Here is a 12,175-nt window from a genome sequence, read left to right as displayed (position 1 = left end):
GGGCTCTGAGGCACATGAAGGCTCACCTTCATGAAGCGCAAAGTCTACGGATTGCCCTAAACAGTCCTTTGGATTCCCATGGGTCTCCTGGCAGCTCGAGTCATATAAAGACGTTTCTTCCCTCTGTGAGACAGGTTGAGACAGGAACAGCGTTACAGTGTCACCACCACACATTAGCAGGGCAAAACCTGTGGTGAGGAACTGAGAGGAAAGAACAGGAGCCATGCAAAAAAGAAAGTGGGAGAAACAGCAGCAACGGGGAGAAGCAGAGGTGGAAAGGGGAAGTCTGGTGAGATCCTGTGCTGAGGCAAAACTGAAATGAAAATATTAATGGGAAGTAAATGAGAAGAGCTAGAGAAAAACAGACACAGTTGAGGGGCTAGGAAGGCAACAGAATGGGATGACGGGACCCGACAGAAAAGCCAAGAGTTACAGAAGCTAATGACAACCTGCATGAAGCTGGCGGGGGGGTTCCCCTCTGCTAAGCAACTGTATCCATCTCAGGCTCCCCTGGCTGATGCAGGTCTTCCCAAAGGTCCTTGCCCAGTCTCCTTATGAGGCTTGCTGCAATTTCTGCCTCCCCACATCTGCTGTTTCTGCCCCAGGGATTTCTGTCGAGCATTTCGAGTCTCCATCTGATGCCGTTCACTTCTGCCAAAACACTGTTTAGCAAAACCAATGTTTATGGCTGTGCACACAATATAGGTAAACATGCAAATCAGATCATTAAAAAAGCTGCAGAAAATGCCTGATAAGCAGCTGCACAAAGCTCAGCGGCCACATCATGGGGTAGGAGCAGCCTGCATCTTTCCCAAGGGCCGCGGAGAGCGCACTGTTTCCAAGCAGCTTTGGAAGGGATGGTTCTTGCCTTGCGTAAAGGCCCACACCACCCCTTGCACAGTGTTGTAAGGAAATCCAACCCTTTTTTGGTTTGCTGAAAGCTGACATGCAACAAAACCAGATATCCGTAGAAGATGTCTTCAGGGGCTGCAAGTGACCAAGGGTCATTGCATTAGCACATTCTAATTAGACTCTTTCTGGAGGAAGTGCTATGTTGTCAGGCATCCAGGTTTCAGAGTCTCAGCATCAAAGCAAAAGAACTTGCATTACCAGAATGACAAATAAATATCACTGAAGCATTCCCTAACAATAATGGAAGGGCTGATAGCTGAGAAAGATTGAGCCAAATTCACTTAGCTCGGAAGGCCTCAAGAAATTGGTGTAATTTGTTAGCTCATAGCTACACGAGTGGAAAACTAAATGACAGCAAGAGTTCCTGCCACACGGAAAACAATGGAAATCAAAAAAGAATTGCTGGAGCCAGGAGATATGAGCAAAGATTGGAGTTTTAGCTATATCAAAGAGCATAGTCTGAAAGGAAGAAAAAGTAAATAAGGATGTAGAAAATGTTCTGATATACCAAACAGTTTCTATTGAATTCCAAAAGAAATGGAAGTTGGCATAGTCCATTATCTAGAAATAAAACACATTTTTAGTTCCAACGCAGCCATTTTTCACAAGGTCAAAAAGACTCAAATCTACTAAGAACGAAATATGAACAAAAAATAGGCTAGCTAAAATTGCAGTCTGAATTTATTCATCGTTCATTTGATCACAGATGGCATATAGTTCAGCAAGGATCTGATTATATGACAAATGGTTGGTTACTGGTGTAGCAGCAGAAGATACACAGCACAAAGAAAGTGCACTTTTACCATATTGTTACTGAAAGCTGAGATTTTATCGATTTGCAAAAGGCAGCTGGGGGAAGGACTAGCGTTAGAATCAGTAACTTCCGAGATAAACCTACAAAGTTGCAGGTCCTGGCAGAATTACATGATCAGCTGTTATTAGTGATACTGAACTAACAACCTCATTACACCCTGCGTAGATGCGGTGCTTAGGGACGTGGTTTAATGGTGGACTTGGCAGTCCTAGGTTAACAGTTGGACTTGATGATCTCGAAGGTCTTTTCCAACCTAAATGATTCTATGATTCTATATTTCCATACCCTGAGAAAGGATGGGAGTGATGGCACGCTTCAGGGGAGGTGTAAAACTGATCTCATGAATACCTCTTGTCCTTAACTATACAATCAACCTTGTGGCTTGAATGGAGGTTCAGCCCCAAAATCTTGACCCAAATGTCTCCTGGAACATGTCGGACAACGCAGGATTCATCTGATCTTCGTTCATGCTGCAACGCGCTCCTCAGTGGGCAGCACTTTGCAGTCCTGGAGGAGCTGTGTTTCAGCACGGCATGAAGTCATTTGTCGAAAGGCAGGTCAAGTTTTACAAGGCATTCAGCAATGAGATATTTGGGGATGAAAGATGCCATATGATGTCAGTAGAGAGGCAGAGGCTCAGAGAGTTCAGTCCGAATGGTGATCATCCGACCTGACCATTCAGGGCTCTTCTGCTTCTTCTTTCAACATATGTTCTGTTCATTGACCCCTGTAACTGAGGGTTAGGGAGAACAAATATTAGGTAAGACCAAATCAATACGCTGAATTTCTCGCTGTAACAGGATTTATTTATCCGAGAGAAATGAAGAGAGGCAGAAATGGGGAGATCAGTTGCCTTTAACCCATCTGTAGAGTTGACCTCACCCCTATTTCTGACCTAGCTGGCGTTTTTAGGGGTCTGCCGTCAGGTGTGGACACAGCTTCAGAGTGCCCAGAGGGGGAATAAGGCTGGCAGGGCAGCAGGTCGCTGGCGTAACGCCCCGCGAGTCCCTCCGTAAATCTATGTCAGACATTTGCAGCTGTTACTACAGCTACTTCTGATAGTCAATTGTTCCGTGGCCTCTTCTGCATTAAATCTCTTTAATTTATTTTAAAAAATAATTTAAATGATTTAATAATATAAACTTAATTAAATTCTGCATTAAAGCTGTTGTTGCTGATACCCTGGGCAACTATGGCAGCACAGAGCTAAGGATCCACCTGAAGAACAGGACAGGTATGTGGGCGCCTGGGCTTTGCATCAGCCCACACGGCCACTGCTCAGTGGACATGGAAGCTGCACGAGCCATGTTAAACCCAGCACCACACGGCAGATGCAGCCCACGAAAGCAAGAGTTTGCACCCCAGAATTCATGGTGGGAGGAACTCCAGGGCACTCAAAGTTATACATGCTGTAAGGTTGGCTTTGGCTCTTCATATTTGTGCTATTATGAGCTGGAAAATATAACTTCTTGGTGTAAATGACCCCCCCATCCCCAGATTATTTCTAGCTATCTTAACAGGTTATAATAGTTAAAATTCTCACCAGTAATGTCTTGCACCTTCTGAACGATGTTCACACAGACTTATGAGTCTAAAAAAAAGAAAAAAAAAAAAAAGAGCAATGGTGGTTAAACATATAAGCTCTATGGAGGCGTAATTGGGGAATCACATCAGCTTGCTGCTCCCTTCCACTCTTTCTCTACGACACTGCAGCATCATGTAATTCCTGAGGCCCATAAGAGGAAATAGGACACATTATTATTGGGTTGCATTTCTAGCTGAAAGGAAAAGTATAAAAGTCTTCCACAATAGAAAGATGCAGTCAGATCTTTCGGGTTCCTTCCAGCAGATCCGTCTCCTTGAATAAAGATGATAGATGTGATCAGAGAGAATACAGGACAGATGGGTATAGCAGTGCATCATGTTCTGGCTGCTGCCCACTGCTTTGCCTCTGCGAGTGGGCTGGAAAGGGGAAAGAAGAAGAGTGCTATCTTTGATTTTATGCTCTCTCATCAACGGAGAAACCCCAGCTGGGAAGCTGCAGGCAGCACAAAACAAAGCAGACCAGAGAACCTGGTCCTTATGCAAATATTTAAAACTATGCATGCTGTTACCATATGAAAAAATACCCTGAGGTTGAGAAGTGGAGGAAAGTACTTTAAGGCATACTGTGAACACTAAACAAAAGTCGGCTTTCAGCCTGAAAAAAAAAAAAAAAAAAAAAAAGATAGTCTGATGTTCTAGATTCTTAGGTAGCCCTTATAATAAAGAATTGTACTGCTTCTCATCCTGCATCGCAAACAATATTTAGGTCTGTGGTACTTTTTTACAATAGTGATACTTACTGTAAATTTGTACAGCGAAGTAACTTTAAAAGCGTAGTCGGAAGAGCAAAGCAAAAAACTTAAGGAAAGAAGAAGCCTAAGACCTACTTTTGCTGTAAAGGAGCATTTCTAGTAAATCACATCTCACTACTGATTAAAGTTCCGCCATCTGGAGTTCACCAAAGTGGCATCTGGCATTCCAACAATTTTAGGAAATATGCTGTAACTATAATAATAAAACCAAACATCCTGGTTTTAAACAGGCAGTTTCTCCCGCTGATCTTTTTAAGAGATATGCTCCAGTTCAGGCGGAAGGCTTGGTGCACAAGCGATGACGCTTGGTGAAATTCTGTGGCTTACTGTGCACCAGAGGTCCACCCGCTGGACAGAATTCATCCTTCTGGCTTTAAAATTGTGGCTTAAGAGACTCGCTGAACTGAAGTGCTTTAAATATATAATCACCAGAGGAACCCTCTGTTGTCCAGGGCCACAGGCACCTCCAGAGCATGACTGAGCCCCATTAAGACGTGAATTATCTTCGCAACTGACTACTTACCATTCCCTATTGAACAGAGGGACTGCACTCCTGAATTATTTACAGTTCAGCAGAATGCAGTTGGGTCTATGACTATGCATCCTGTACCAAAGGCCTGACCTTATTACACACTGCTCAGCCTATTGCGTTAGGATCCTTTCTATATCTCTGCTATTTATGATCAATAGCATGGACTGCTGACTAATGAGGCTGGGATCAGAAACATTCCAGATGCTAAACCTTCAAAAGGATGTAGGTGCCTGATGTTCCCAGTGCATACAATCCTGACTGACAGCATTTTATGGCATCCAAAGGTCTGAAGGAGTTCCACACAGAGCTCTGACTTCCTCAGTCTTGGCAATGCTGACTTAACCCAGAAGATGCTTCGGGGCAATGTGATGCAACAGGATCCGCAAAGCAGGATGCTCTGAATATGACTAATTCATGGAAAACAAAACCACAACCATCACATTTTATAGCACAGCAATAAATAAGGGTGGGTGGGTGGGGTGGGGTGGGAATACGAGTTGTTCTGCCCCTTCCTTCTTTTAAACGATAGATTTGTGGCTAAAGCCACCATAGAGAAAACATGGCACTAGTCTGGGTGGCTGATTCCATTTTCTGGAACCAGACACAGCCAGGTAGGCTAGACCTAAAAATGATTTAAGTGCAAATAGTCTATTTATATCGGGAGGCTTTTGTTATTTGGATTTATTTCATCACAAGAGGAGTTGCCTGGTTCTGACAATCTGACAAAAACCGACAATCATGTATCAAAAACATACTTTAGCAAGTTATCCCCTTTCCAGTCTGTTCTTCGGCAGCCCGCCCCAAAAAGTGTCCTATACAATACACACTGTTTTTTAAACAAATTTCTTTCAGAATTAATTTTTTCTATGTACCCTAAGCTTCCTTGGCTAACAGAACTGGACATCGGCACGTCAGTGATCCATGAATTCAGTTGATGGCGATCAGAGCAGCACCAGTTCCACTGGCCAACATGGATCTTTCCTATTGATGATGCCAGTTGTAAATATACAATTAGATATTTATAAGCAGACCCCACGATTCATAAATATGTGCATTTCCTCCACAATAATATGAATAAATGTTTGAATACAACAAACACCCAGTATATTTACAAGTATTTTGAGAAAATCTCAGCGTCAGCAGCACTGAACTTCAGTGAGGTCTTGTGCCTTCAAATGTCACCTTGTATAAGGATGCGCGCTGGAACTTCACGACAGGCAGCAAGCATCACATGTATTTGAACAATAGCTAGCAAAGTTCTGCTTCTGTATTTTAAGTGCAATGTACAGTAGTATATTAATAGCCTTAAAATAAAATAGGAAAAATAAATTTTATGCAAGCCTTCCATCAATTTTTTTATATTTTCTTGTAATAATAATATCACAGGCTACTTGTAGAAGCTTGGATGTGACACAATGCATGCAGTGAGTTTTTCTTTGCCATTTTTCTTTCAGCCTCTCTCTTTCTCTTCTATAGCTTTACCCTTTCCTGCTTTGCTTTTTTTTACTTTCCCTCGTATATGCACCCTACTCTTTTCATTGTGAAGCAGCATACATGTATGTGGCCCTGTTTACGCTGAAGGGGGTAAAAGCACTCTGCAGACTTCAATTAATTAGCACACGGTAAGCCGACAGCAACACGGTCACCCTGATTTTGCCACCCTTGGGTTAAAAATCGCGAGACCATTTAACAACACACAAACTTCAAGCTCTCTTTTCAAAGTTGAGGCCAGCAGCTTGTGTGCAGGATCCTTCCTGTGCTCTGGATGGCATCTCTAGCTAAGCTTATGCAGATGTAATTACCCAATGCAGATGCAATTATCCAAACTGGAATTTTGCCAGGACACAAGGATCAACACGTTTGTGAAATGTGCCATGAAGTCGTTCGCGAAAAGTAGTTGGAAGCTCATTTTTAAAAAGTGTCACCCTAAAGGCAAAAGAAACAGAACTGGTGGAAATCATGGCACCTCGCTGGAGATTCTCCAGCCCCAGCCATGCCCTGGTCTCTCTTGTGACAGGGTTTCTCTCTCTCCCATGGCTGGGAGCGTCGAGAAATACTCTGTGCTACAGCTCTGGCTTCCTTCTGCCAGCAGTTTCCTCACAGGAGGAGGAAACAGTCTCGACTCTTCATATTTTTTTAATAAAATATCTTCCTCCCTCCTCTTCCATTGCAAACTTCTGGAAATAAAAAGCACGTTTAAACTTCTCCAGTTTCATTTTTCTATGTTTTGTGTTTCTTTTCTTCTGATCTTTTTGCTTTCGTCTGCTGACTTTATTATACCAATTTAGCTGCCGCAGATGTTCGTTCCCCCCCTCCCCCCCCCCCCTTTTTCTTTTAATGGATACGGCAGTGAAATGATTGCTTCTGGCCTGCTGCCCACAGCCGCTGCTTTTCAGTGGCTCCTTTTCCCCTTACCGTCTCTCGAAGTGACATTATGCAACGAATCCTACAAACACTACGACATGCTGACAGCTCTTTTTTCAGCAGACTGAGCTCCCTCTCGGCATCAAAAGCGGTATCCCAGGCCATCTCATCAGCCAAGGCAAATTGTCACATCTTCATCAATTCTCCTGAAATCAGTGGAGCTTCAGCAGTTTAATTCAGCTGGATAAATGGACGGCTGAATTCCCGAAGTACACCCAGGGACTAAGACTGGGGTTTTTTTTATAACTTCAGCCACAGCAGTGAACCCATCAGCTCATCCTAAGTTTTTTCCTTACCACCCTTTAGAAATTTCCCACAGAGTTTTCTCCATATGGGACTCTGGCACCAGCCAGAATCACTTTCTTTTCTTTCTGGCTTAGGGAATGAATGGCAGAAAACTGTCCTCACTGCAGCACATTGGTGGGACTCAGCAGCACGACTCAGCACAAGAGACCGCTCTGCGATGCTGCTCCTGCTCAGCACGGCAAGGCTGGGACAGAGAAACACCAGTATCGACATTTCAGAGTGCCTTCCCTGGTCCTCTGAAAACTGCAAGTTATTGAAGATGGTCAAAACGAAAGGGGAAAAATAACGACAAGTTTGGCAAATCTTTCCATTATACAGCATTGTAGACTATCTTCTACTCATTCTGACAGCTCTTTCCCAGGACAGCAGACAGGACTCCGCGCACCCCGCATAACTAAGCAGGCCAAAACCACAGCACGTGACATCTCTATTGACTTGGTAATTCAAAGGATTTATTTTTTCTTTAGGTTCCCTCCAGCTCTACATGCAGTTGCACGCTCAAATACAAAGCTTCCTGACCCTTACAATTCCGAGGGACTAAAATCTGAGCTGCTGGGTTTAGTTTAATCTTTAATTTCAGAAGGACCTGGGCCAATGAGTGAAGAATCACATACGGCCCATAGGCAGAGCCCTTCTGAACAGCATATTCTCGATGTTATATATAGCACCTCTCCCTTGTGAATTTCCAGGTGTTTCTCAGATTTTACAGGTAGGAACACCAAAACTCCAGATGGCAAGCGTTTTGCTTGAGATCATGTCAGCGATTACAGAGGTATTTCCTGACTCCCATTCTAATTGCTGCATTAAAGAACATAGCTAAAAATCATAGCCGAAGCCCTACTGCTTTTCTTTCCACTATCACATTTTTCCTGTAATGCAATGTTTTGGTCTCATTCCTTTTCTACATACAACCCTCCAGTCCGTCCAAAGTAGCATGCTTCTTGGCCAATTCCAAGTACTTTTTGTTGATTTTAACAGGCTTATTACTGCATATTTGGCTGGCCACAAGCCACAGTAGATTTAGTTTTATACTGCTTTCATTAACTGCTTTCAGATATGCTAAGTTTTCTTGCTGCATGGAAAGATAAAATAGAGATGAGGGCTATTGCTGTGTTCTATTCTTGGTTTGTAAGACCGGCGTTAGAGTTTGTTTACGGTCCTTTCTAGCGCTGTTCACTCTACTACCCAAGCTTGTTATTGACTTCAGTGTTTTCAACATCTACAGATGTATCCAAGAAATGCTTGGAATCAATAATGTGAAAAGGGAAATTGAAAGCTATGTCTGTGAAAATGTTGTGAAGAATACGCTGGCTTCTAGGAAACTGCAACTGAGACAAGAGCATGTTGAAGATAAAGACCAACCCCACAAATCTCCATCACACCCCTTCTCTTCAAAAAATGATGGTTCCATTTCTGCTTAGTTCACCTGAGGTAGAAAGTCACAAGAAAGAAGGGAGACGAATCATTCCTTGTGCTTGAAAATGACAGGAAGAAGAAAGGGAAAGATGGAGGGAGGGAATAAAAAGTAAAAAGAAATTGCTAAGCTCTTAAGCTTTGGAAAAATAAACTCACTGTCATGGTTGGACAGAATGACACAACAAGTCTGGGTGTGAAGACATCACTGAGGACATTTACCCAGGAACAATCCCATGCCGCAATCTGATGGCAAGCAACTCCTTGGAAATCATGGCTTAGTTGGGTTATCCTAATTTTCTTACCAGTAACATGTTGCTTGGATTGTCAGCAGCTACTGGGATGGACCGGCTCTAACTCAGCATACTCCACACGAGGCAGCCGTAGTTCCTTCCTTGCTGCGGCACTTCGGAGGCAGTGTCCTTATTGACATTCTGTGTCTTGCCAGGAGTGGTAACACAGGAGCAGCAGGGTGCTTATTGCTCGTCTGCTGAAAAGCCTAATCTGGAATCAGAAAAGCGTATTATGAACAAAACAGACTGTATTGAAATTGGGATATATTGCTTGAGCTGTTCTTTCATAAAGAAATACACTGAAGATGATTTTCTCTTTCACCTAAGTAACTTAAGAAAGTTATTAGTGGACTGTTATTTCTATTTCATCATCTGACTCTGTTTTTCACTAATGAGATTTCCAACAGCACCTTAATTCACCTTTTTGCTAAGTAACCTTCTCTTGCTTCAGCTTCTTCATTAAAGCCAACTGTTTTTTGTTTGTTCTGAAGCTCTCTTGGTACAGAATATGGCATTAATTATTTTTCTCCCAGTCAGATAATGACTGTAACCTAACATTTATACTTGCCCCTTCTTCATCAAAGACGACGCATGTTCCTTGGTACTTGGTGAAAGCTGAAAAGACTTCCATTAGATCTTCAATCTATGGCAATAATTTATGTGATAAAACAGAAATCTCACTGTAAACCAAGGGTTTGCTAGGCAGTGGCCTTAAATATTCTAGGATGAACACAATGGTAACTGTACAGTTCCCAGGAGCTCAGGAGGAAAACCAGTGTGATACAAGGATAATTAAATTATTTTCAAGCTTCTCAAGTGCTTTTGGAATCCCTATATGTCACCAGATGTCTCCCACACACTAGTTTCTACTTTCTTTAAATGAGTTAAAGTAGCAAAACTCAAGGAGCTATCTCATCATCCAATTTAGAAGAGTCTACACTGACATCCTTATTAAAAAGCAACACAGGTGAGTTTGAAAGGGCCCTGTTCATCCCTTTATAGCTTGGCCCAATTTTGTAAAACGTTATAAAGACCTGGCTGGAGAATTTGTGTGTGATTAATGTCTCAGCTGTGTGCCACTGGCCTTCTGTTGACAGTAGTTAGTCAACATTTTAGATTTATTTCAGGTGGCAACAAATTCTGCTTTTAGGGAACAGTGCATTTGCTATTCAGTTTGAAGCAGCTGTATCATGGAACACAGTGAATCCAGGGATACAATGCGAACTCATTAATTCCTTTGATGCAAATGGTTCCTTATTCTATCCTTACAGATAACATAAACATATTTTCCCTTTTGTCTGAGAACGTTTCTGTTTCTAATCTATACACTATATTCAAAGACATATTGCTACATTTCCACACTTAATACAAACTCCGTTTCCATTAGTGTTTTGGTGCTTCACTCCATTTCATTCTTAAGCAAATTAATAGTTTCTAAACCAGTTTCTCTCCAACCATTTGTAATAGATTGCATGGGCTTCATGAGGTCCTGCTTATTGGAGTTTTCTAGTGGAATTTACAGCAAGGCAAAACAAAACGGTGAAGGACATACTGTAAGGAACAGTTTTATGTAAGCACAAACAGGAACAGGTAAACTCATCAGTCTTTTTCCTTTGCTATTTGCATATGCCATCGCCTTCTTGTTGTGATCACAGGTTTTGTTTTCCTTGTGCACTGCAGCAGACCACCTCTTGCTTTATTTCACATGTATCTGTGCACCTTAAGCATCACCTGGTATTTCTGGGTTTGAATAAATCTCTGGTTTCAAAGGAATTCTTAAACAAAGCCAATGTATTCTGTGTAGTAATAGGCAGTGTCCTGGAAGCTCTTGTAGCTTAATTACAACTATCCCCCACCCCCACCCCCCACCCCCCCGAAACACTATGTTTTTTGAAAATTCAGCTCGTTTTCTCTCAAAGCTCATCCTGCTTGTTAAAGTCTTGAACCGGATTTTCCAAACAATTTGTAAGCCTGGTTTTCAGTGAAACCTCCTGCCCAGTAAGTTTTCAGTTTTATTTGGTTCTGCACAGCTCTAATGACTGTACGCGCTTCCAGAAAGCATTTGTTAAATGCTTAGTATCACCAAACCATCATTTTTAAATGTTTCTTTCAAAATTACAACAGCTTAATTCCACCGAGTGTGACTCCCGATCTGCCCTTGCACCAGCTGCTGCAGTGCTGGGGTCGCCCTGGGGAGGGGCACAGAGGAAGGCAGAACTTCAGCCTGCGTCCTTTGACTGTTCAGGATGATTATAGGTTGATGATGATGCAGCCCACCTTGTTTAATGCCCTTGGTTCTCGAACTTTTTAAAAAAATCTAGTGTCCAAGAAAGGCAGAACAGGAAAAAGAAGAAATCTGGTGGAACCAGTCACTGAAACGAAGCCTCTTTTGCTTTCCTTGCCGAGGAGCTCTGCTGGTGCCAGGTCATCAGCACCTAGGCTCTGGAGGGGCTCCTGCTTTCCTTACGCCCTCACCAATGAGAAACGTGAGTGATGATGCTGAAACCACCGCTCATGGTGCTTTTAGGAAAAGATTGGAAAGCCAATGCTTTTTCAGAGGCTTTTTGCCTTCTTGCTTTTTACTATCTGCAGAAATGGGCAACACCTCCCAAATGGGGGTTTTACCATCCCTGAGTTCTGCTATCAGGGCAGTCAAATAACTAGAAAGACAAAACTGAAGGGTTTTTTCCTTTTCCGAAGGAATCTCTACCACTTCTGTGAGGGATTCAACTCTGCCTTTGCTTCACATTATCTGTATTTTCCAGTGTATAACCCAAGGATTTATTCCTAGTGTCTCTGTGTTTGTTTATTTTTTAACCAATAAGCTGTGCTTTCCTTACAGCAACAGGAAAAAATAAATCCATTGAAGTGCAAGAATAATGCAGTCTGAGAACCACTGAAAGAAGTGCATCTAGATGAGCAGCGATAAAAATCAGACATGTACATATTAATATTTTGACAACAGAAAAAGAACAGAGGATGAGATAAGACTTCTCAAAAAAGAAGTCCTTAAAAACAGAAGTTATCTAATTGGTTATTTTACCTAGAGGTAGAACAATCTATTTCTAGCTATCACATAGTAATGAGAAGTCATTATCTTGAACTCTTCTTTAATTAACATCAA

General features: G+C 42.2%; 1 long non-coding RNA gene across 1 annotated transcript in view; it reads right to left on the bottom strand.

Moving 5' to 3' along the window:
- Positions 1 to 1,214: 1,214 nt before the first annotated feature.
- The window catches only part of LOC114012194 (uncharacterized), a 48,676-nt gene continuing 37,715 nt past the window's right edge, over positions 1,215 to 12,175 (bottom strand). The window contains exons 6-8 of the long non-coding RNA XR_003554503.2: positions 9,064 to 9,262; positions 3,270 to 3,317; positions 1,215 to 2,459 (exon numbers count right to left, since the gene is read on the bottom strand). This is a non-coding gene — a long non-coding RNA (uncharacterized LOC114012194). The remainder of the gene's footprint in view (positions 2,460 to 3,269; positions 3,318 to 9,063; positions 9,263 to 12,175) is intronic.

Source organism: Falco peregrinus, chromosome 4, assembly GCF_023634155.1.
Source record: "Falco peregrinus isolate bFalPer1 chromosome 4, bFalPer1.pri, whole genome shotgun sequence".
NCBI lineage: Eukaryota > Metazoa > Chordata > Aves > Falconiformes > Falconidae > Falco > Falco peregrinus.
The sequence above is the reverse complement of the archived record's forward strand: the minus strand, read 5'-3'. Positions and strand labels throughout refer to the sequence as shown.